Source organism: Lissotriton helveticus, chromosome 2_1 (assembly GCF_964261635.1).
Source record: "Lissotriton helveticus chromosome 2_1, aLisHel1.1, whole genome shotgun sequence".
NCBI lineage: Eukaryota > Metazoa > Chordata > Amphibia > Caudata > Salamandridae > Lissotriton > Lissotriton helveticus.
The window spans coordinates 1,153,216,453-1,153,242,926 of NC_136059.1; the positions used below are offsets into that span (position 1 = coordinate 1,153,216,453).

Here is a 26,474-nt window from a genome sequence, read left to right on the forward strand (position 1 = left end):
TACTGCGCAAACGCTGCATGGGTCATGTTTTCCCGCTGTCTCCCTTATGTGCTTCTCTTCTCCAACCTGCAATCCCGCGGCTCTCTCACCATGAGCCTTTACCCCCCCCCCATTGCGCTATTTTACCCGTGTGCTTCTTTCCTCAGCTCCGTATTGCTCTCACACACACGTGCTTCTCTCCCTCGCTGTTCTCTACCGCCCATATGCTTCTCCTCCACCCACCCTCTGCGTTATGTCCCCCACCCTCTATGTTGCTTCCAGCCTGTGTTGCCTCTGCCTCCATTGCTCTCTCCTCTGTGTGATTCTCACCCCCATTTTACTCCCTTGCCTGTGTTTCTCCTGTCCTATCTGTTGCTCTCCCCACCCGCTTTTGGGAAAAATGCATCTGAGATAAATATATATATTTTTTTCTGCGCCATCTTGGATCGGTAAATAAAAAAATAACGGCACATGCAGCTACTTACTTCTCTTTAGCCATGCTCCTCTACACTGGGGATGCTGCGCAGTATCACTAACAACCAGTGGTGAAGCCAACAGCCCTCAGAAGTGAGACCTATTGGCTTTGGCAAAGCTGTTTAAGATGGAGGGAAAAGTGCACTTCAACTAAGGACCGCCACAGACTTTCCATCCAAGACGGAAATACTGCACATTGTGAGAACTTGACCCTTTATGGTATATGCAAATACTTTTTTTGTTAAATAATAAACAAATAATAACAAATATTAAATAATGAATATATCATGAACGATTAAATACACAGTTATTCATTTATACGATGAAATACGGATTTATTCATTTATAAAACAGCGGAACCATTACATTTTGAGCTGAAAGTTTGTCTAAAAGCAGCTGGAATGGAGCCGACGGCAGTTGCGAGAATAAGACTGACTGGAGAAAATGGCGCATACGTCCGCCTCAGAGGCGCGCCTGATGTGATTGGTTCCACAATGCCACATGCCTGAATGAATCTGACCCTGCGTTACCTGAGAGGCAAACCTGCTTCTAGGAGCTAGATTCACATCCCCAAGGGGGGACCTACGCTCGGGCAGCTTATGAGTGCACATTAAAGTCAGACATTCATAAAATGTGCATTTACCCACCCACATCAATTTATCCAAGCACTGCATTACACCAGTACGGGGTGATTTTATGGGGGAGTAAATATGCCTCCAGGGATACATGGAGAGGGGGTGGACAGCCACATGCTTGTAGCTTCAGGATATTCACAAACGTTTCACCAGTTCTTTCCCACCCGGATAGGGTCAGAGATGTTCTCGTGCAAAGAACAGAGTAAGTCAATATCCAGGGACGACAACACTCCCACAATGTGTGAGGGTGTGAGGATTCCCCTGAAGGAAACTACCCCTTTCTGCCCACACACACATTTAGGAAGATCAGGCACCTTTACCCGTGTAAATGTATTCCAGGTACATTTATAGAGGTGCAAATTCTTACGATTGTGAGTCCGGCCGGTAAGCTTTAGCTCGTTCAGCTCCCGAGAATACTACTGTAATTATTTAAAAACTCTAAACCCCTACATTTACTCCAATCGTGGTAATAAATGTAAGGGAGCACATTTCATTTTTGGTGGCTATAGCCGCGCAGTCATACTTTGCACTCGGCGGCCCTTTGCAGATAATGAGCGGACAGGGTTCATTTTCCTGATTGCCCGTGGCTCGCCTTCCACCTCCGCCCGTGGCCCCGGCAAATCGAGCGATTTTGAAAAGCCTTAAGATATTTTTCATTCAATTTAGACACGTCTTTTCTGAATAATTATCGTTCAGTTTTGTTCTAGTTTTTTTTTTTGCTCGTCGGTGATAATTGGCAATGTAATTTATTTCACAGAAGGCGCCAGATAAATATAAAAACAAACATTAATCTATTCGAGTCCTGGCACGTTAATACGGCACTCCCTGCGGGCACCAAAGCCAAGACATGTTTTGTGCTAAGATTTTCAGAGGTGTAAAACACACACAAACGACACGCCGCCTTGCAAGGGGTGTCATGAGTGGCCGTGCTTGCTAAGTGTTCTGTCGTCGTGAATTAAAGTTATGAGTCGGGAAGGGGGCCTACCGCTTACTCCATACGCCCCCGCCGCCCCTCCCCGAAACATTCATTAGTAAAAAAAAAAAAAAACTGGCGTGTCTACAACTCAAAAATTAAGTACCGCTGAAACCTACTGTATTCCAGCACGGCCAGACAGAGCTGTGTACAAATCCAACCCACACATTAAGCCCCTCTTATTGCAGGCGACGAGGCGTCCAGCGCCTAGAGACGCTCACTCATAGCGGCGCTATGTAAATGTTCTACTTACCTACTTTTGACCAATGAGTGCCATGCGCAATGGTAGATTTCAAATTAAAATAACGGCGAGTAATAATATTGCATCAATTTTATTGTGAAATGCATTATCCCCGGCAGGTCCTGTATCACTTGCCACATACACAAATGTGGAATGGAATTAAATATGGGCTTTGACAAACTATTAAAACTTGTCAAGGGTAATGTAATGAACGTAACTTTTAAACTGCCTGAAAATACTCTTCATCTAAAAGTACGCCACGCCCCGTGCAGCCAGTTTCCCTCAATAGCTCGATTTTTTTTAATCTACTGCGGAGTCACTCGATATGTATTCATGATTACATTCTCCGTTTTCTCTATTTGGATAGTCGAAACCTTTTTTCTCTGTGCTAAATCGATTATTGCGAGATTTTAATCTGCGTGTATGTTGGGATAGCTTTAGAGGGCGCTCGGTCTCGTTATGGAGTACACAACGGGATTTCTATAACAAAATAGGGGAAATAGGCAAGAATGTAGGACAGCAAAGAGATTTTTAAGTTGATATGAAGAAAGATGATTAGGGTACCAAGGTTATGTTTAAAATTATATATATATATATATATATATATATATATATATATATATATATATATATATATATATATATATATATCCCTCTAAAACCCCTTCAAAATAAAACAGGCTCTGACGCTCCCCAGGATCACATTTAAAACGCCATGTTCCATCCAATTAAACATATATATATATATATATATATATATATATATATATATATATATATATATATATATATATATATATATATATATATATATATATATATATATATATATACACATACACACACACACAGACTCAGTTCCTCAGTTCAGGTGTCACTCAGCTAAGCGAAGTCTGCAGTTAGGTTTGTAGTAAGTCTTTTTTTTCTTGCCTAATTCATTTTTGTTTATATATAAAGCTCTTCACATCTTGCTTCTGAACTCTATACATATATATGTTGGCACTTTCAGGAGGTATTTTTTCCGAACCATAGCTAAATCACATTGAACCCAATTCACAGTACTCAAGTTGCCGACCAGCGGAAGGATAATATATTCGAAACCGTGACCCGCAGATCCTCGCGGGCTCGAAGGCGCCCGGAACTCGCTTAACAGACCCAAGTTCGGCGGCGGCGGACCTCTTCATGCCCCCACAGTGGACTCTTCTGATGTCGCTGAACCGCAGTTTCAGCGCCGTAGACAGTCATGTATGAAGGCTACGGTGGCCTGCGAGCAGGGCCACCGGAATTCTGAGATCGTGCGACCGCGGCGGTTTTCGAATAATTATGAATCTGCCGCATTTACGATTTAAGCAAACAACAATAAGCTCAAAGCATTCAAAAGTTGGTGGAAAGGCAGCAGCAGTACGTGTGACTGCCGCGCAGGGAAAGGCCCGGCCCCTTTGCAAGGTTGGCTGGTCACCTTTCTGTTGCTTATTGCTATTTTTGGGTGTTCAGCTGGAACTGATGAGGTGCAACCGTGCAACCAATGCCCAGACTGTATTAAAAAGTGTAAACATGTCAAAACGAGTAAGTAATACTATCAGGAAACGTGTCTCATTGCGCGCCATAATTTGCTTTTTAGTCGACCCTAATGCATAATTTGGCCCTACTGTGCTGCAAAGTTCCAGTGGCCATCCCTAAGAGGGCCCTGCCCCTGGCTGGTTCAGTAGACTACGCACGGCAGCAGCTGTGTGTGCTCTTTGCAGCCTAGAGGGTGTCCACGAAAGAGATATATTAGGTCGACACTACCAGACAGTCAAGCTGTCTGGTTGCAAAATACCTATTGTATGTTTTCCGAGAATTTACAGGGCTTACAGGCCAGCCCGCCCATTGCTTCTCATTGGCTGGTTTGATTGCCACTCGATTTTCTTGCTTCTTATCTGTTTCAGCACCTTATCTTACCTGTATCTTAGAAGTGTGGGAGCCAGTAAAAGGTTGTTGAGACTGAAGTCTGGCTCTGGCTCAGCTTGAGATCCTGTTGGAACCTCAAGCCCAAAATGAGCCGAGCTTTCATGTGGCTTCTGGCTGCATCTCTCTTCCCAGGATGTGGCATTACTGTCAGCGTTGCCGACTGTGGAACTGGGGAACCAGGTTTAAATCTTGCATCAGCTGAACATCCTGAGATTATGGATATATCACTTAATTTCCCAGAGCCTACAAACAATGCATGTGACCGTTTGTAATGAGTAGCTGGCAGCCGCGGCCGTTAGTGGGAGTACCGGCCGGGCGGTGACGTGGGGAGGGGGAGGGGCAGGGTGGGGGTAGTAATGTATGGATTACGGACTTTAACAGGTAAGTTAACATATAAATACATAAAACAAATTTTGTTGCGCGCACTGCATCACATTTGATGAGGAACCTGAGGGAACAGGGACAGGCCAGTTGTGGGCTTCGCAAAAGAGGGAGGATCCCCAGCCAGACCCAACCATTAGCTAGGAGGTGAAACATGGGGGCATGGCTTGGCATGGTCAGAAGGTGATGAGGTTCAGGCTCAGTCACACTCGCTTGGAGCGGCTCAACATGTGCATCTATCGCTTTGTCATAGTGGGGGTCACAGTTGGCCTGTCTGGTGAGGTTTTCCTGCCTCTGTGGGAGTTGGGGCCTTTGCAATCGAATCTCTGTCAGTTTTGTAAGGGCGGAAGGCTCTATTTGCTGGGGACGGAACTCCCTCTCTGCAGGGCCTATCCTGCCATGCTTCCACCTCCACAAAGGGATGGGGCACTCAAGGATCCGAACAATAAACCAACCAAATGTAAATCTTTCCCTGGGGATCCACTTCCCTTTTTAGCAGAAATGTCTAGCTCCCCCGAATCCTCAAAAGTAAAAAATACCAAGAGTGCTTGGTAATTAATTACAATAAATTCAATTACACGAACACAGCAATAAACAGTAATTACACAAACACAGCAATAAACAATAATGAGCAGCAATCTCAAACAGAGCCATCAATCTTGTTTTAGCAGAATACCAATCAACCTAAATAATACCGCAGGTGACGCATATTCAGGGAAAACACTGTAAAGTTCAACTTTGCTCCTACTGTCGCTCTCCACACTGCTGATGTAAGTCAGTTTTCACCCAAAAGTTGACCAGCCCACTACTAGGGGCGGCTCCTTTTCAGGCGCTCCAGGGCACAGCCCTTTCACCTGAGCTGAAGGAGCCACTGCTAAATTAACTTATTACGCTTGTAATCATTTTTTTAGCAGTGTTCATGGAAACACAACTTTAGTGTTTACATGAACTGTTGAGTGTGATGGTAAGCCCTCTCGGCCTCTACCAGTCTCCTGATGACAGGAGACGGAGGATGAGAGGTCTGCACAACGGTCCAGGTAAAGAGTATTGTTTAAAAGCACAGCACTTTGTAGATGGATGTCTGGATTGCGCGAATAGGCCACGTTACAATGCACATGTTTACAATTGCATGCCATTACAATGCTGTCATTACAACAACCTCGTTGTTTCAACACATACCGTTACAACGTAAGTAGTTACAACAACTTGGTGTGGGGGGTGGGATGCTGGAGTTTGGAATAGTAAAATGTACTATTCCAACTCCAGTCTGTGCAACAGTAAGGAACGTGTTGGATTTTAAATCCAATACCTTCTGCCCCCTACAGAAAGTCGTAACAACTTGCGTTTTAATGGTATGCGATGTAACAATGCGGTCGTTGCAATGACCATGTTGTAATGGAATGCACTGCATCACATTTGTTGTAAACGATGTCACCGGATTGCCCATGTGAGGGGCATAGTTCAATTATGATTCCCTTACACAGGCTCCATCCCTTTTAGTTAGCAGACATCCTGCACATGTCTCGGGCAGCGCAGTATATATGCTAAATGGGACTGTTAGGGAGCACATCAGTGTATCCCCGAGGCCAATGAGGAGCCACACAGAGCAAGCAGCAGGGGCAGGGCCCCAGCACTGTTTCAGCTTCTGATAGGGCTGTACTTCCAGTCCTATAAAGAGGCTGTGAGAGGATTGTGGTGAGACTTCATCGGAAATGTGGCTCTGCTGATCTGTCTGGCTCCTCATTTGGAATCATGGCTTGTTAGTTCCTATATCCAGCACCGGATTCCTGCTCTGATGTCATGGAGCCTTTGAGTTACCAGCAAAGGAATAAAGGTAAGTATAACAAAATTCTGTGTTGTTTCTCTATGTAAGTGTGAGTGAATGTGTGTTTCTGAGTGATTGAGAGAGAATGAAATTGAGTGTGAGTGTGTTTTAGTTTAATGTGTTTGAGAGTGTCAATGAAGGTGTAAGAGAGAGTGAAAGTGGATATGAATAAAGAAAAGCAAGGGAGTAAGCAAAGCATTGTGAGTTATAGTGAATGAGTGAGGGTGAGATTGTGAGAGGGAGTGGGAGTGAGTTAGGAGTGTCTCTATCAATGGTGCAGCAGGTGCAGTTACAACAGGGCACATAGGCCATGGCACAACTGCACTTGCTGCACTTTTAAAGCAGAACACCTATACCCCCAGAATTCAAATTAGAGCCCCTGTACACCAGAATTTATGAGTGAGGGTCAGTGATTGTGAAAGTGTGAGTTTGTGCTAGTGCATTTGTGAGTGGGAAACAGTGTGAGTGTATGGATATATTTGTGTGAAAGGGCACCCAAGGCAATGCTTGAAAACAATGAGGTGAACCTGAGGCAAGTATTATGCTCACCACTTTCAGGGATCACCAGCTGACACTGCCTACACCATAGATCAGCCCGACTCACTCACACCGACCCAAGATATGTCTGCCGTACCTTGGCTCAAGATGAATGCTGCGCAGAGAAAGGAAAAGAGCGCCTGAGGCACAGGCGAGCCCTGGCAGCATTGCCCCACACAGAAGCAGCAAGAGTTCAAGTTCAGGTGGAAAGGTGTGGTGCAGTGGCCAGGGCAGCTGACTTCGGAGCACAGGGTTTATGGTTCGATCCCCGGCTCCGATGGCAGCTCAGCTCAGCACCATGTGAATCTGGGCAATAGCTCACTTAATTTCCATGACGGCCACCAGCGCCTTGAGACCCGTAAGGGTAAGTAGTTCGCACTTTACAAATACAGATTTACATTTACATTTCAACAACATAGGAAGGGGTCCAGGCACATTACCCCTTGACCCGGAAACTCAGAGGTCTTGAAATGACTCACCTGCTAGTCGGACTGTCCCATGCACCAAGCTGGCTGGAGAATGCAGGGGCCCATCAATAGTTCTGGACCATTGCAGCACACGTGGTGGCAGTGTGTGCAGGAGGATCCATAACTTATGACCAAAAGAGGTCTTCTTGCAGGGACAGCAGTAGGACAAAGAAGGTTCTTCATTGCTGCTTAGGCACTTACAGCTCCCTGTTGCCACACTGACACCGCAAGACTTCAGTTGCAATTATTCGGGTGACTTGCAGGGCATTGGAAGCAGCATCACCACTGGCGGCCCACCAGAAAGTGAAAAGAAAGCTTTTTTTTGCAGCTTTATATAGCAGGAACTTGAACTGAGGGTATTGAAGCAATTTACGTAAGCAGTTATTTTACACAGGCACTCATTCATTTTTTCCATGCATGGTGAGATTAAGTGATTTCCCCAGTTACAAAGTCAGAAGCTCTGGCCAGCAGCTCTTCCCTGCCTGGCAGGTCAGGCATATGTGACCAAGAGAAAGACGGATCCATACCAAACTCCCGGCTGCCTAATGTGCACTCCTCCCCATTCAGGGAGCATGCTTTTTATTTCCGATACACACCTGGTTTAGGTTGTATACAAATACGCAGCACTAGGATGTGGTTGCACTATCTCCACCACAGTGTAATGCACTTCTTTAAAATGCTCTTGAAGACGTAGTCATTTCACGTTAAGCTATTGCTTAAAGATCTGACAATTTATGCGCTGCAGCATCCTTATAGGGACAAAAGATGTATAGCTGCCAAATGGTCCCATCATGTGTGACACATTCAGCCACTCCTGCCTTTTTAGTCCACCACACTTTGAGATTTTAGGACATACTGGGAAATAAGACATTTTCTAAAAACCCAGGAATAATTATTAGCTAATGGTGTTGTATGTGGCATATGCCACGGATCCACTTGGTGGCAATACAGATAGACAAATATACCCCGGGAGAGTCAGAAGCGTGTATTACCTCAATATAAATGGATAGGCTTCCTGTATGATGTACACTCACTAAACTGTATCCTCTTTAGCCATGTGCACATTTTTAGGCAGGTGGTGGAGCTGGGGCATGGGGACAATGTAATTTGCCCAAGATCACAAAATGTACTTGCCTGGGGAAAACAGGGTTCTGGTTCTAAAGTCTACAGCATTGGCTCTGAACCCTATCGCCTTCCAAGCAGTCACTGATGCCAGTCCACACCCATCATCATATAATGCTCAGTTTTGGAACATGTTGGAAATTCACAGAACATAGGCTACAAAAGGGTGGATCGGCATTTTTTTATTATTATTTATAAATGCTTCCTTGTTGATGTCACATTTGCATTAAACACATCATTACAAAACTACACATTTTCTACAATTTTCCAAAGATTTCTCCATATTTTAGCAGCAAATGTTTATAAAACATGATATATATCTCCCACATGCACCGGTTCTATTTTCCAAATAGTCACGACTTCCTGAAATGGCGAGGAGAGTGAGGGGTGCAGTTTCAGAGCACCGCAGTTTTGTTGCAGTAATGGGTTCTAAGATGCCCTGCTGTGCTTCCCAATATCCAAGCAAAGTGCAACACCCAATGGCAACTGTTTGCTCTAACAGGCCACCAAATTGTTACTTCACACTAGTCTTGGGAATTCAGATTTTATAGTTGTGATGTATTCCATGTTGGGGATACACTCTAGTGCACCCCTGGTGCCTGGGCCACACTCACCCAGGTCACATCGACCCCTCTCTCTACCCTGGGTTTGTTCACTGCTATGCTAAGCCCCAGTGGAGGTTTGATCTGGTATGAATACCCTGTCTACAAGTGGTTAATTTGTGAAAAGAAAAAAAAAGGCCTGGGCTCTTGTCAGGACGCCACTTCTGCTTGCAATGCCCATTGCCTCAGTCAGCGCTGCTAGTAGCAGTAAGAACACAACTACTAACCAACACTTTCCTAAAATTGTGAAAATGTAGACTTTTCCAAGGCCTCCAAAGCTACAAGAATGGCTTTGCCACAGGTATTAGTAATTCTTAATCAATATTGAATTAATAACAAAATGTTATTGTACTAGTCTCCAAATTTGACAAACAACGCAGCCATGTGGCAGACTGTCTTAAGTGCTGGCGCTGAGCAAAGGAAACAACGGGCTCAAATTAAGCACTGCCACCTATGTCACTTGGTTGTGGTACGGATGCACTCTGAACTGAAGGTGAACAGGGACTAGAGAGATGGCTAGCACAAACAATGCACATAGTGGGCCTTGGAATTCATTTGTTTTTACGTTACATAAAATATTTCAGAAAATAGATTTATGTGTAGGTTTTACAGACCACTGTGCGTCACCTCATGTCCACTGTTCATTTGAAGTTAACGTTATGAATGCAGCAAAGCAGAAGTCCGATCATCTCTGAGGCACAACTCGAGTCATGTCTGATGTTCCTTGCTCGATGCCAGGACTTCTGTAATTCCAATGCTAGCCTAACTGGCTGGAATTGTTTAATCTTATAGAACTTTCCTGAAGTACAGGAAGTGAGGATCTGCTCTTAAGGTCAGATTCAGGGGGCCTCATTTATGAGGCTGTGCGTCACTTTTACGCCGCCGGTGCGTTACTTTTTGTGACGCACCAGCAGCGTAAAAAATGTGCCTTGTTGCACCATATTTACAAAGTGACGCATCTAGGTAGATGCGTCACTTTGTAAACCCCTGCGCTACATTATACCTATGCCAGGTATAATGTATGCAGGGGGGGCGTTTTGACGCAGGAAAGGGTCATAGAAGTGACGCAGTGAAATCTATAAGATTTCACTGCGTCACTTCTAGGACACAAATGCGTCAATTTCTTACGCCTGCCTCACAGCAGGCGTAAGACTGACGCAAGCCCTTTCACATGGGGCTTGCCCCATGTGAAAGGACACATTGCTGGAGTTGCGTCACTTTTGTGACACACTCTAGCAATGCGTCACTTTTGCGCCATACAGATACGTCAGAAATACTGACGTATCTAACTCCTTGCGCCATGATGCGTCATACTGTAAATATGACGCATCATTGGTGGCGCAAGGAGGGTGCAGTGAAAAGTGACGCATCGCTGTTTTCACGCAGCGATGCATCACTTTTCATAAATGAGGCCCAGGGTGTTCCACAATTTTGAAACAAAACCTGGATGGCTACATGGACCCACATCCAGTAGCGGCCGTTGGTGAGAGTGCTGAGGGCGGTGGGGCAGGGGTGGGGAGGAGCCGGGTGAGGGGTAGTAAACTACGGCATACGGCCGAACAGAGGTAAGTAAACAAATAAATAAATAAAATTAATTTCATTGAGCGCGCTGCATTGCCAAATGCGATGCAGCGTGCGCAACAAAATTTGTGTTCTTCATTTATTTGTTTACTTACCTCCGTTGGGCCATATTCCATAGTTTACTACCCCTCACTCTGCTCTACCCTCGCCCCGGCAGCACTCCCACCACCGGCCGCTACTGCCCACATCCCTCAATAATCCGTCCCCCTCCCATATCTTAGGGATAGGAAGCTCTCTGCACCACACCATTCTTAGGATCCTGTTATGAGGAGATAGATAATGCGTGCCGTCCAGCTCTGAAGTAAACTTGAAAAGCTGTTTGGGCAAATAGTGCTAACTGTCGCAGGAGGTACTCAGACTTCATACAATATTTTGTTCTGTGGCGCGGACTTTCACACTCCACAAGGCTGCTGTGCCTGTGTGGTCACAGTGATAAAACACTTAGCGGAAGGGTACGCCCGAGCCAATACAGAGACACTGCACAACAATGGCACCAAGGCACACAGTGTAGGGTCATCTGGGAACCAAGCAGTAATGGCGTCTGTTCCTTATGAACCCTGGGGATTAGATGTCACTGCTTCCGGAGCTTTTCTATGTTGAAGCATCAGAATTCCTGCATGTGGCCGCTACCAGGCTTTTCTAAACTGCGGTCGAAGTGCATTAAAATAAGGAAGGGAACTGTGATGCTGTGTGCAATGGGGCCGGGCAAGTAAACATGAGGGGGGTCAAGGCATGGCTAAAAAAACGAAACATTCTGTAACTTTTTTCGGTCTGTCATCTTCAGGTGTGTACAATAACACACAGCGTAAATGTAAAATAAATGCAAGTTAAGTTAATCAATGGGGTATGCACTAGCGTGCTTTATGAAGCCTCTATTAGAGGTCTGTGTCTGTAACCAGAGAGTCACAGGACTGAATTCTGGTTGGAGCAGTGGAGAATAGTTAGGGGCTTAACCCCTTCCGCGCTCATGACGAGCTCAGCTCGTCATGAGTTACGGCGCTCGTACGCTGATGACGAGCTGAGCTCGTCATGTAACGCGGCTTTTAGAAAAACGCAGCGCACAGCGGGAAAACCGCTAGCGCGCACGCGGTTAACACAGCCCCCTGCGCCCCAGCGGCACGGTGGCCTGCGTTATGCCCCTTTAAAAAGCACACACTTCACAGCTCATCTGATAACTCCTTCCCAAAACCACTCAAATATAATAAATGTTTGTCAAGTGATTCCATGAGTTAAAGCCAATACCGGCATCCGAGTTCCCTTTACATTAGCAGTTCGACCCGTTGCACAAAGTCACATTTCTTTCAGGTAAGCATGACGTCTTGTTTGGTTGTTCGCCTGCCTTCAGTTTCACAGTACAGAAGACTCATTGTCTTACACTGCAGCTGAAGCATTTCAGCTCTTGCAATTAACCATCCCAGGACGGTTGTCTTTTCACAGAATGTAGGGGAACGGTTTTGCTTAAATTGAAAAGTATGGGCACGTCGTTCCCCTCCGATCCCGCTCACTCCGACCACTGTTTTGGAATGTTTTTTCTTGCAGGTCTCTTGCAGGTACATATTCCAGTTTTGAGTAAAGACATGGTTTGGCTCAAGTGAGTGAATTCTGTCCTATGCATTTGGCTTTCAACAGCACATTAGTGTGTCCTGATGTACACTAAGAACATCTTCTCTTGAACACGGCACAAACATATGCGGACCACTCTGTAAAGCGCAGGGGTGTTGGTGACGACAGCATCAGCAATAGCCATAAAGCGCTAACCTTGATAGCCACTCCTCCCAGAAGCAGTAACCTGCAAAAGAAAAACACAAAACAAAACAGAAGACATCTGTAAAGAGGTTTTCCTAGCAAGAGCAGGCACATTTTTGATTGCACTAGGGTATATCTTCTTTAAAAACATGCAACTGTGTAGGTATTTGGGGACACATGCATTATTGTAGGCAATTGGGATTTCATAATTGTGATTATTAAGGAATCTCAATTGCCTATGCATGTAGGTTTCGCTAAAATAGTACCAATTCCTACATTTTAATTAATTGCGAATTGCAAATTGCAATTCGTAATTAAGGAATAGCTTCCATTCATTCCAATGGGCCAAGAGCCCCATAGGAATGAATGGGAATTGCATGCGCAATTTGCGAGTACCAAATAGGTACTCGCAAATTGCGCATGCAATTGCATGGGTGCAAGGGGCCAAAAGGCCACCTTGATGCACCCCTGAAATTTGCATGTGATCACTAGTTGCGCACACACATGCCCCAAGGGCATGTGTGTGTGTGCAACATGGCACTTTGAAAAATGCACTTTTGTGCAAAAATGCACTTTTGTGCATTTTTCAAAGTTTTTGGAAATTACCATCAACTTTAAATTGATGCTAATTTGCGATCCCAAATTGTGAAATAACAATTTTAAAGTGCATATTGCATTGCATTTAGGGAATCCAATTTGCGATTCCTTGAATACATGTGCAATTTAGGTAATTGCAAAATTTACAATTACATAAATTGCAAGATTTCATTACCTGTAGCAAAGGGCGACCGGTATTTACAATGATGCATGTGCCCCTTGATTACCATAGTGTTATTAGTATTATTTGGGTTTGTTTGGGGAGTGTCGTCTAGGCAACATCGATTATGTATATGATCACTTATTCTCTAAATGCATATTTGGACTCATAGTAAAGTCACTGAAAACTTTAAAATGTACTTAAGGTTGAAGGGTGTAGTCCGTCTGTCAGTGTGGCGGAGTGCGTTACATCCGCCACTCTGATTACTATAACCAGCCAAATTTAGTGATCACCACAGGCCCAGTGATGATCTCTTTACCTTCAGAGCAACTGCTGTCTCTGTGGTTCCTCTGAAGGTACAAACAGTTTGGTGGACGGCTGCCACCAGCTGTGAAGGCAACCCACCAAGCTCATTGGGGCATATTTACAGGGGCTTATCGTCACAGGAACGTCACTTATTGTGCCTTCCTGTGGCAATAAATCATTCACCTTATTTACAAGGCGGCGTTAAGCCACTTAACGCCGCCTTGTAAATAAGGCCCTCTTTCACGCTACACTTAGCGTGAAAGGGTCGGGCAATGGGTGTTGCGGTGGGTGTCCTGCTGCAACACCAAATAATTTTGATGCTGCCCCCTATTTACAAGGGAGGCATAAATATGGGGCAGCTCCAAAATTAGGCAAAAAATAACCTGGTCTTGACATGGCGAAATGAGGAGAAAATATTAATTTCTCCTAGTTTTTGCTGTTTCTAGGTGTCCCTTCCAGCACATAAACAATCATTAAAATAATAACAATTGCAACTTCTAAGTGTGCTGCACAGTGCAGCACACAATCAATCAATCAATCAATCAATCAAGGAATTTGTAAAGCGCACTACATACCTGTGAGGGTCTCAATGCGCTGGGGGGGGGGGGGGCTACTGATCGAAGAGCCAGGTCTTGAGAAGTCTTCTGAAGGTCAGCAGGTCTTGGGTCTGTCGATGGTTGGTGAGGAGGGTGTTCCAGGTCTTGGCGGCGAGGTGGGAGAAGGATCTGACGCCAGTGGTCGTTTTCCGGATGCGTGGAACCATGGCGAGGGCGAGGCTGGCTGAGTGGAGGCTGTGGGTGGGGGTGTAGAAGCTGAGTTGTCCGTTGAGGTATGTGGTCCGGCGTTGTGAGGGGCTTTGTGTGCGTGGATGAGGAGTTTGAAGGTGATCCTCTTGTTGATGGGGAGCCAGTGTAGGTCTCTCAGGTGGGTGGTGATGTGGCTGCGTCGGGGGATGTCAAGGACCAGTCGTGCCGAGGCGTTCTGGATGCGTTGCAGCCATCTCAGGAGCTTGGTTGTTGTTCCTGTGTAGAGGGCGTTTCCGTAGTCCAGCCTGCTGGTGACGAGGGCCTGAGTGGCGGTTTTTCTCATTTCGGAGAGGATCCATTTGAAGATCATGCGGAGCATTCGGAGGGTGTTGAAGCAGGATGCAGAGACGGCGTTGACCTGCTTGGTCATGGAGAGGGTGGAGTCGAGGATGACCCCCAGGTTGCATGCATGGTTGGTGGGTGCTGGGGCTGTTCCCAGCGAGGTAGGCCACCAGGAGTCGTCCCAGGCTGAGGGGGTGGAGCCGAGGATGAGGACCTCAGTTTTGTCAGAATTCAGCTTCAGCATGCTGTCCTTCATCCATTCGGCGACGGCCTTCATTCCCCTGTGGAGGTTGGCTTTGGTGGTGAGAGGGTCTTCGGTGAGGGAGATGATCAGCTGGGTGTCGTCGGCATAGGAGATAATGTTGAGGCTGTGCTGGCGGGCGACGTGGGCGAGTGGAGCCATTTAGATATTGAACAGCGTTGGGCTGAGAGAGGATCCTTGTGGTACGCCGCAGATGATCTCAGTGGTCTTGGAGCGGAAGGGTGGGAGGCGGACGCTCTGGGTTCTGCCGGAGAGGAAGGATGTGGTCCAGGCCAGGGCCTCCTCTTGGATTCCGGCGTCGTGGAGGCGCGCTGTTAGGGTGCGGTGGCAGACCGTGTCGAAGGCGGCTGAAAGGTCCAGAAGGATGAGGGCTGCAGTTTCTCCTTTGTCCATTAGGGTCCTGATGTCGTCGGTGGCGGCGACGAGGTCGGTTTCGGTGCTGTGGTTGCTGCGGAAGCCGGACTGGGATCAGTCCAGGATGTTGTTGTCTTCGAGGTACCGGGTCAGTTGTCTGTTGACAATTTTCTCTAAGACTTTCGCCGGGAAAGGGAGCATAGGAGTTACAAATCACAATTAGTGATTGTTTATGTGCAGGAAGGGACACCCTAGGCAGCTGAATTTAGCACCAGCTCTAGGGAAAATGCATGGGTGAGCCGTATCATTGTAAACACGGCTCATCCCTGCATTTTCAGAATGGCGGAGTGCGGCATTAGCAATTTTAGCTTGACGCTGCGCTCCGCCTTTCTATTGTAAATGAGCCTCATTGTTTTTTAGAAAACAGACTCCCAAAGTCGGAGTTTGTTTTTGTAAACCAAGTAACTAATGACCCACACCTGTGGGGACTTTTTTCCCTCAGGCTGGCAATCTGATGGCTTTACTACGACGGCCCCTACTCCATTGGGCCATTGGAGTAAGTTTTCCAATAGCAGATTCAGTAGGGGAACTCTCGTCAGAAAACCGACAGTCCATCCGACTCAGACATGAGTCTCAGTGGACTGAGGTTATGGTGGGCAAGATAGGAAGTACATGGTGTGAGAAATTAATTAAATCATTATTTGTGCTATAATTTTTTTTCCACGTTTTTTAAATTGAAGACATTTTCTGTAGGTGCTTTGTGGTGGTCAAAAGTCATTTCCTGTCATTAAATTGTCCTGACATACAACTGTATCATTTTAGTTTTGATAATGTATGCGGATGTTACATTGTTTTCCTTTGTACAGTGTGACATCATCCATGTATCAGTAGGATTGATATCTTAGGGATGTAATGTGGTATCGTACAAGTGAAATAATGTAGAAGGTTACAAAAAAGTGCATGGTGGTCTTGAGAATTACGGTTACTTTTTTTAACTTAACAAATGAGTTTCTCTTTTTGGAGAAACTATTGTCCCTCTTAATTTAAAGTTTTGTTCAAAAATATTTTTTTAATGAATTTTAAGAGCTTTAGATCCAAACCTCCTACAATGCAGTAAACATTTTGTCAGATAAGCCAAAGGCTCAGACTTACGAAGCCTTTGAGTTGTCCTTACATTGCCCACGCCTTCAGTTATATTTACAAAGCCTCGCAAGGGGTGATTTGTGCAACCTTGCGTGGCTTTGTAAAGAAATGTATCGCAATGCTGCTTTACGTTACATTTCAATTTGGGGGTTGTTCCATGGATGGAGCATGGGAGTTCCCATGCATCCACCCACAGAGCTTTGTGCATTACCAGATTTACTAAAGCTAATAACCCTGTGAATGCATCAAAATGCTATGCCTTCCCCAGTGAGGCATAACGAGGAGAAATGTTATTTCTCCTCATTATTTCCTCTTTCCACATGTGATGCATTGTTCGGCACACCTAGAAAGAGGAAAATGCCTTTAAGAATTATTTTTGTACAAGAAGGTGTGCCTTCTTACATAAAAACAATACTGCATGTAACACATCCACCCTTGCACCATGATGCAAGGGTGCCTGTGTTGGCGCTAGGCAGCACACAGTGTGCGAGTGCAATCAGAGAACAGAAATGCTGCATAGATTTGTCATTATGGAGCATTTCTGCTCTCTCCCTTTCACCTGACTGGTAAGCATGTCCCAAAATGTGGGGGAGGGAAGGTGGTGGGTGTGGCAGGATAGGATGTACCAAGTTATGAGGTGTGGCACAATTAGGGGCAAAGCAATAAGAATGTAGCGTCAGAGGGCTCACAGCCATCAGCTGATGGTGATGGTGCAAAAGTACATACACCACTCTGCTTTGGTCAAAGGGTGAGGAAGGACTTATGCCCTTAGAAATCTTGCTCACATCTTGTTGGCTCATCAATGGCTCCAGGCAAAAAAGTATGTCAGAAATGAGCATCAATGGCTCACCAATAATAATGGACATCAGTAGAAGTCTCAGGAAGTAATGAGTATCAACAGGTCCATTTCAGTAGAAATGCTTCATTGCTATCACCAATATTGAACAAAAAATTGCAACGAGCAGTGATGAGTCTCAATGATCCCAAAGAGTAACTAACATGAAAGGCCCTCCGAAAAAAAGTATCTTTCAATGTTTGCAATCACTGTGTGTGCTTTAAAAAAAAACCAGTAAGCACCATTAGAAGCACTGAACTGTGGCAGGCCAGGAACCACAATTGTCATTCTCGACCTGCAGTATTTCCCTAGATTGATCAATTTCACTGTGGTTCTTTTACTTTAAAATCACACCGAGTGTTTGCGGAGATTGAGGGAGATAAACAAGTCATTGCCTTTTATGTGTTTTGCTGTTTATTTGCTACTCCTCATTTAGCTGCTACTGGTGTATCATTCTTTTGTTTTGCTGCTGCTCATCTCTGAATGCCATCCCACCTTTTTGCTGCATATCTTCTATGTGATGTATGTGAATTAATGGAAAAACAAAAACTTTAAAATCACACTGGAGGAAACCAAATCATGGACAACAACATTTTAAAGAAATATAAATAAATCATAAAATTTAAAGAAACATTTTAAAGCAAAGATAATTTTAAGGAAAATCCAAAATTAGTTCAAACTTGGGAGGAATTCAGTGGCATTCAATGTTTTTTGGGTTCAGGGCTGGGTGACATTTAGGGCTGGTAAGGGGTTTTTAGGGTTCACAGATGAGTGGAGTTTAGGGATGGTAAGGTTTTTAAGGTTCAGTGATGGCTAGAGTTTAGGGGTGGTGAATGGTGTTTAGGGTTCAGGACTGGGGGAGTTAGGTGAGGTGAAGGATATCAGAGTCAGGGGTGGGTGAATTGTATGGATAGAAGGTTTTCTGAGGTTCAGGAATGGGTGGAGCATAGAGGGGCGGGGTTGTAAGGGTTCAATGATGGGTGGAGTTTAAATGTAGAAAATAGTTTTTGGGGTTCAGGGATGGATGGTTTTTAGGGGCAGTGAGGGTTTTTTAGGGTTTATGGATGTTTGGAGTTTAGGGGTAGTTAGTGGTTTTAAGGTTCATGGATGGGGTTTAGGTATAAAATGGGTTTTCTAGAGCTCAGAACTGGGTGGAGTTTATGGATAGAGATGGGTTCTAGGTTCCAGGATGGGTAGAGTTTTGGGATGGTGAGGGTTCTTTAGGAATAAGAAATTGATGGAGTTCAGGGGTGGTGAGGGATTTTTCTAGGGTTCACAAATGAGTGAAGATAAGGTGTGATGAGGGTTTTCTTAGGGTTCAAAGATGGGTGGATTGCAGGGATATTGAGAAGTATTTAGGGTTTACAGAGGGCACAGTTAAGGGATGGTAAGGCATTTAAGGTTCAGTGATGTTTAGAGTTTAGGGGTGGTGAAGGGTGTTTAGGGTTCAGGAATGGGCGGAGTTTAGTGTGATGAGGGGGGTATTAGAGGTCAAGAGTGGGCAGAGTGTATGTTTTCTGGAGTTCGAGAATGAGTGGGGTTTAGAGTGGTAAAGGGTTTGAGGACGAGAGGAGTTTACATGTAGAAAGGATTTTTGGGGGTTTAGTGATGGGTGGTTTTTAGGGGCAGTGAGTTTTTTTAGGGTTCTGGAATGTTTAGAGTTATGGGGTGGTGAGGGGTTTTGATGGTTCTGGGATGTATGGAATTAGGTGTAGAAAGGGATTTTAGAGCTCAGAAATGGGTGGAGTTTAGGGATAGCAATGGGGTTTTGGGTTCGGGATGGTGGAGTTTAGGAGCCAGGGATGGGTGCAATATTAGTGGAGCAAGGGGTTTTTAGGGTTCAGGGAGGGGTGGTGTTTAGCTGTAGGGCTATTGGGGCTAGGGGTGAGTGGAGGTTGTGGGTAGGGAATGGGTGGAGTTCAGATATGGTGAGGGGTCTTTAAGGGGCAGGGATGGATGGTGTTTTCGGGTTGTTAGGAGATCAGGGAAAGATGGTGTTTAGGGGTGGTAAGGGGTCAGTGAAATAAAAGGATCCAAAGTAATTGTTTGAAAAATGTAAAAGTTATAAATCAAATTAATGTCCCCTGAAGTACTGAATAAATACCTCCATCTAAAAAGTTTTTGATAGTAAGATCTACAACCAACAATTTTACACCTTAAAAAACTAGCCATTAAAGAGCCAATTTCGAAAAAAAGACACTCTTTGAATTGTTTTCTATGAAATGGTCAATGCCATTCATCTTGTAAATTTCCATTAAACATTTTAGGTGATATGGTTTCCAAGTAATGTTATTCCATGAAACCGTAAGAGTTTCCAACTATGTTGGGAGATAATGGATTATTTTATCAACATATTTAGAGCAAACTGTAACATGGTTTTCCAGTTTCTTGAGGCTTAAGGGCACTGAGCCTGGACCCTTCAATCCAGATGGGTCACGAGAATGCTTGAGGCAAGCAGACACACTGAGAAAATTAGCATTCTTTCTAATGCTTCTGGAAGTGTTTTCCCCCATTTATGCATATCATTTTGTGCCCTTTGTCCCTAGATGGGCACTCAACTCCCTGCTAATGCCCCTTCTTTTCTGGCCCTAGTAATCAGTTGTCCTACCATTGACCTTACCATTCATTTCCTATTGAGAGAAAATCCCTTAGGTTGAGGTAGTTGGACCCAATCTCCATTAACACATCCCAAACTTCTCAACAGGGATGCACCATTAGATAATTCCTTGCAATCCCAAGGGATGGGCAGCATTGCACTACACAGGTAGGGGGGCTCACTACTCCCAAAATGCTGGAAGGGAGGTTCATGGCCTACCTACTGGACACCTTCATGGGTCTATTTTGCTCAACCTTAGACCACCAATATGTTGAGTTTCTTTGGTTTGAGGACAAAACAACATTGGTGGCCAAGGCCCGTAGCATACCTGCATCTAGCTACTCTGGTAAATGCATTCCAGGTCAAGGCAGGTGAGGTAGCTTTGGATCCTAATCAGGTGACAGAGTGTTTTGGGCTAGACAGTTCCTTTTGTGGTGGGGTTAGAACTAAGCTGAATATGCTTGTTCCCTGCCTGTAAACACAGAGACAAACAAGCATTTCACACCTTCACTTTTTACCACTTAGTATCTTTGTGTCCTGGCCCTCCATGATACATACCTATACTAAAAAATTGGTGATGGTGTATTATAATGATATTGACTGATCATGGTTAGAGGCATATACATTGTTTCCTAAACCGAGGGTCGCAACCCACCAGTGGGCCGTGACCCAATTTTTGGGGGGTCATGAAAGTGCAAGCAATAAGTAAAGATGCCCCTAAGTTCTGTATGTATCTTGTCACATTTGCTGTGCTTCAAAGACAGAGTCAAATGTCAGGCTATGTATTCTAATAACAAACAGTGGTGAGAGGGTGAAAGGGATACACAGTTTAAAGACCCTAGCCAGGTACGAATCCCCAGCTACGACATATGATCAACGAAAGAGAACACAGGGGGTCTCTTAGCCAAATTTTCTGGCTAGACTATCTATAGAGCCCAAAGAATCCAGAAAGTACCCAAATCACCTCTGAATAGCCATGCAACAAAAACCAACTACTAATTCATAGAAAGACGGATCACACAACAGACACCAAATATACTCAAAAATGGTTTACAAAATCCATACCATCTAATAGTGGATTGCCATCAAAAAGACTTGTGTGTTTTGCAAATGTTATACTTCTTTCAGGAAATTTTATTTAAAACCCATATTTTAAAAAAAAGTAAGGTACGATGCACTAAGGCAGCAATGCAGACAATGTTTAACCTAGAGAGCCCAGATGTATGTTTTTATGTGGCCACATATATTTTACAATGCATACTTGCATGGAAATCGATTATTGTATGAATATGTAGTACACATAGACCTTATGCTATTGTAAGTGGGAAAGATGACAACTATTTTTGGCCCTATTATGTGTTCTAAGGTTATTAATGATGATGCACAAGCGATACTGTGAATCTTAAATCTGCGTCTGAAATCTATATGCACTTTATCTCCGCAAGGTTTGCACATGTATCGAAAGATGAAAATCGCACTTTATTATTGCCAGTTTTGCACATATGTCTTTAGAAATTGTACAGTATGTTTTATCTTTATTGATCAATTTTGTACTACTCTTATTGATTGTTAGCATATGACACTTTATTGCGAACTTTGCACATGCATTATAAAGGGAAATCGTACTCGACTATGTGTATTTTGCCTAAGAAGGAGTACTACTTGTCTGTACTTGGCATCTGATGACTTAGGATTTGATGTTGATTTCGTTGGGCTAAATACTTTTTTTTCCCCATCTTGGATTTATTTTGCACACGTAATGTTATGTTTTATGTCTGTAAATTTTGTTGCTACATGGTCATATATTTATATACCGAATAAAGCATTTTGTACTGTACTGACTTGTGTGATCAGTCACATCATCTGGCCATCCAGTTTAAAAGTAGGCTGATCCCTTGATCACAGGGACTTACAGCCACCAGATAGGTTGATAGTCTTGGATTTGGTCCACCATTGAGTATGGACCGCCTTCAGATAGCCAATCTTTGATGGTTGAGAAGTTGTGAAAAAGAACTCAGTGCAACATAAACAAAAATGTTGTGAGTTTAAAATAGGATGATATAGCCTCAACAAAACAACTTTATTCAACAGACGGCCATATTGCTACAAAGCAAAGCGTGTGCCAGCAGAATTGGCAGAAATTGGCGACTCTGCATTACTCTTGTAAAGTTGTGTTCTGGACAAATTCTGCCAATCGCAGCGAGGCAGAATTCTTTCCTGCGAGGCTCAAGAAATGCAAGTGCGAGCAAGATTTGGCATCTCTAGCACCATTTTCTAATGTGGGCGGTTGCGAGCAGTCGTGGTCAGAGGGCTGCTTCTTGAGTAGATTTGCGTATGCTCGAGTAGATTTTCTACACGAGGGGCGTTAAAATCAACATGAATAGCAGCGTGCTCTTGCGCACCGCATGGTGCCATTGGCGCTCATATTTCTGCGCCGTTTGCGCTACTGGTATTAAATTGCAGCGCGAGAAGCATGACATGCATATTTTCGACCCATTGGCAGAACCCTGTAGAATCTCGCAAAGTTTTTGCGTAACTCCTTGGAGGTCCACCCACCCCTAGTTTCTAAGGGTGATGCAAATGTTTGTTGAAATCCCATTGATACTTCCAATACTTCCGACCCTATTGAGCAACTCACAGGGGGAGATACATGAGTTAGTTCAGGCAGGACAGCTTCAGTTAGATAAGTGGACAATTGTAAGGACTTCTGGGGAATCAGGGGTCTTTTTAGAAAAGCTTCAGTTTTGGTCAAAGAAGCTTGCGCAGTTGGAACTAGAAAGAGGTACTGTTCAACTTAAAAAACGTGGAGTACTTGGTGTTTTGATCACTTGGGAACACCCGTGGTTAATGTTGTGATTTTTTTTTGGGCTGAGCCCTTCAGTAGAGGTTTGAATTGTTTAACGTTTAATGAATATAGGTAGACGATTGTTGCAGGACATATTTTGGTGGATGTTTTTTCAGTAGGAAATATGATTTTGTATGTAAGATAATGTGAAGTATTTTTTTTAAGAGACCTCCAAAACCAAAATGTAGTGTTGCGTGTTTTCAAGGAATGGCCCAGTAATGGAAATTAGCAATTCTGTTGTGTTTGGTTTCATTTAGGAGCATTTCTGATGTTGAGGCGTTGGAGCTTTCTAATAGATTCTACCACCTGAAAGGGTAGTATGTAATATAACTAAGAGGACTAAAACAATGTCAAGGATTCTCAAATGTCCACGTTTCAATCTAGACTGTGTGCAATTATATGTATCAAAGAGCATGAGAGGAGAATGAGAGAGGTAAAACTGAAAAGTGTGGACGTGTTTGGTGCTCATTCATCAAATGCACAACGGCATATACGGCCCTTATATTGGGTGGACATTGGAAAAATATTTTTAAATTGGTCGAATGAGTCTATGTTTGCAAAGTTTTATTTAAAACCAATTATACATGCATCTGAATGTGTGGGGCAAGGGATTTGACCTTGCATATAATTAGAGTCGTTGGTCTACACATAGAATTGCGTTTTTCCAAGCTTAAAGCGGCTTGGATTATCTCACCTTATTTCCCAAACTAGACAAACTAGAGGTGAAATCTGTAGTATGGGTATGATACATGATTTGATCTTCATTCTCTGTTCGTCTACTCGTTTTTTCTTGTAAGTAGGAAGTTAATTTGTTTAATATGTTTTATCATTTTTAGGATAAGAAGAAGTTTGAAAGTCTGCAGCTTCACAGTTGTTCAAGATGGCCTAAGTTTATGAGAAGGGACTGATTTTCAGATTTGTTATTCAAGTTCTTGAGTTTGGAAAGAGATGATGGAATTGTTATTTTCAAAAGGCAGCATTAAAGGGGCTAAATTCCAAGAAGACAAAAATGCTGTTAAGTGTTGTACTGTGCTGTTGCTCTGGTTCTACTACTGCTTGTGTTGGGAAGTCTTTAAAAGGATTACACATAATCCAAGCCCTGTAATCTTCAGTAAAATCTCGATTTTCATTACACTTAAAGTTTGGATAATCGCAACTAACCCTAACAATTTTGTTTTCAGTGAGTTTTTGATTGCTGCCTGGACATAACCCACCATGCATGGCCTTTGCCCTTGCGCAGAGGGACTTCAGCACAGGGTCTGGCTTCCACCACGGCAATGTACTAGATTGCATCTGAACATAGCCCAGTGTTGATTGAGCACAGGCACGTCATCCACCCTGTGTTCTTGGATTTGAGTGCAAGGGTTAACTTTTGGACAACCTATATGCTAAGTGCCCAATGAGGACAAAATCCACTGACCTGGGGCTGTGTGCATCAGGGGTAGAGGGTATGTGTGGATTTAGCCCACTGTACACAGCCATCTGCAATGCACAAGAGAAGTTGGATGAAGTCAGAGCTTGAGCTTTGACCACGCTCTGCATGTACCTTTGTGTATTCAGATATCCCTAGATAAAAAAAAAGTTGTACACACCCTGTCCTTCATATCTCAGGTTTTCTGTCTTTGAGCAGGGCAAGTATGAGTACCTTTCCAAATGTTATACCCATTACCTTTTGAGAAGATGCCTACGGTCCGTCTCTCAATGCCATCACATCCTGTTCCAATCAAGGTGCAAACTGTTTCAGGGATGGTCCATAAATTGTGATGGCCAGCTCCTCCTGAACTCTGCTTCTTTGTCTCGACAAGGACCTTTGACAATTTCTGTAGATGGATCTTTCCCTTCTAGAATTGGTATGCGGTGCCTTCCTCCGGCCGGGGTAGGTATGTCTGGGGTGCTGGGGTTGTGGTGCTCTTCCGCACCCGGTTGTTCAGCCTGTGTTGTGCAGGGAGGGTACACTACCTCGACGTGATGTACAAATGCACCTGCGTGTGTTCTCTAGTATATGATGTGCTTTGTGTCAAGTAGTTGCAGTTGCTCTTGATCTTGGCACCCTCCCCCCCCCACCTAGTTTGTGTGGAGCTTGGGTTTGTCCTCATTTTTGGGAGTCCCTGTTACCACTCTGCTGCAACTGTGGTCGCTATTCGGCAGGGTTTTGGGGGGTACTTAGGCTGTGTGGAGGTTCTCTAAGTCTTCATACCTCACGCAAGTCTGTCCCTTATCATGGTGCACTAGGATCTGTGGTGCCAGAAACTGATCTCCCTGCATGGCCATCTCCCTTCACCTCGTCAACAGTTGGTTGTATTACTGCTGCGAGGCCTGAGGAGGTTCCTGCTTGCATCACAGTGGAATTCAGAGAGTGATTTTGGCATCCTCCGGACAGCTGTGCACCTATTGTATACGCCATTGTCGGTACGTGTGGAGTAGTTTGCACTATTGTAGAACTCATGGTGTATTTGAAGACAACCAAGCAGCCTGGACCTTGGCTCAATGGTGCAAGCTCCTGTCTGTGGCTCGGCGTTGCCTTAAGGTCTGGATTTCCAGTCCTGCGAGGGGATTGAGGCGCACTCAGTAATGTTGACGTTGTCCACATTTTTATATTTGGATTATTGATTGGGGTTCATGCATACCCTTGCACCTCTGATGACTTCTGGCCCATATTTCCATAAGCCTTATGCAAATCGCTCGTGATGGTTTGCAGGGGCTCGGGCTTCCCTCAGATTTTATGTCAATTCATTCATTTCTGTGAATTTCAGTTTTTTACTTGCATGCTCCATTAGTGTTTGGTATACGTATTGTACCTCGGATTTATGTACTTTCATCTAATTTTGCTGCTTGATGTGTGTACTGGTACGGGGGAATAATGCTGTGTCTGTGACTTTTCTACTGTTTGTTTCAGTGGCAGCTTTGACAAGCCGGTCAGGTCTGTAGGATATTCGCTGGGGACACCCTTTTCCATGGTTACTGTGTTGGGACCTGGTGTTAGTGGTCTTACGCTCTCACTCTGTGATTTACAGGGTTGAACCTGCACTGGTGGATATCTTTGGCCCTCACCTTGTTTATGGGCTTCTTTTGTGCCCTGCTATTCTGCTGTTGTCTGTTTGCTACAGGTGTACTGTGCTTCAGGGCCTTCTAAAGGTCATACTGGATTCACACACTTTCAGGGCGGTGTATGATTTTAGGCACATCAATGAATGGGTGGCATCCACCTTTCCACATGCTGTCCTTCCTTCCTGCAGCTCATTCTGCTGGTATCTCCAGGAGTCTTTGTGGTGACGGTCGGTCTTCAGAATGCATGTCTCGTTATTCCTGTTCACCCCTGTCATCTGTGGTTTCTGCAGTTTGTGGGGTCGGCCTATGGTATCACGTGAGGGGCTGTTTCTTTGGGAAATTCGAAGAGGAGTCGCCCATGCTCTCCTGAGTCAGACTCGGAGAGTGAAGGTGGCCAGATATTTCAGTCTGAGGTGGTGGTGTCCCGTCGGGGGTGTGGGTTTCCCTGTCTGCTGTTGAAGTCCAGGCAATGATTGTGGCTGCAGTTGCTCCAGCCTTGTCTGCCACGCATTTGGCTAATTGTGCGTCAGTCTGGTTGGATGATGATCCGGATTCTGTCACTTCCGCTGTGGGACATGTGGTGCCTGGTGGGAAGTTCATTTCCATGGATGATCTGGCGGTCCTAGCTGAAATTAGAGTCATTCTGGGCATAGCCCGGCCTCCAATGGAGGGGGCTGCTAGGAGTCTCTTTCTGCAATTTGCTAAGCCTACTTGAGGAGATCTTTAG

General features: G+C 44.5%; 1 long non-coding RNA gene across 3 annotated transcripts in view; it reads right to left on the reverse strand.

Moving 5' to 3' along the window:
* Nucleotides 1–10,432: 10,432 nt before the first annotated feature.
* LOC144818513 (uncharacterized) overlaps nucleotides 10,433–26,474 on the reverse strand; it is a 65,149-nt gene continuing 49,107 nt past the window's right edge. For all 3 annotated transcript variants that reach the window (XR_013607129.1, XR_013607128.1, XR_013607130.1), the window contains one exon: nucleotides 10,433–12,556. This is a non-coding gene — a long non-coding RNA (uncharacterized LOC144818513). The remainder of the gene's footprint in view (nucleotides 12,557–26,474) is intronic.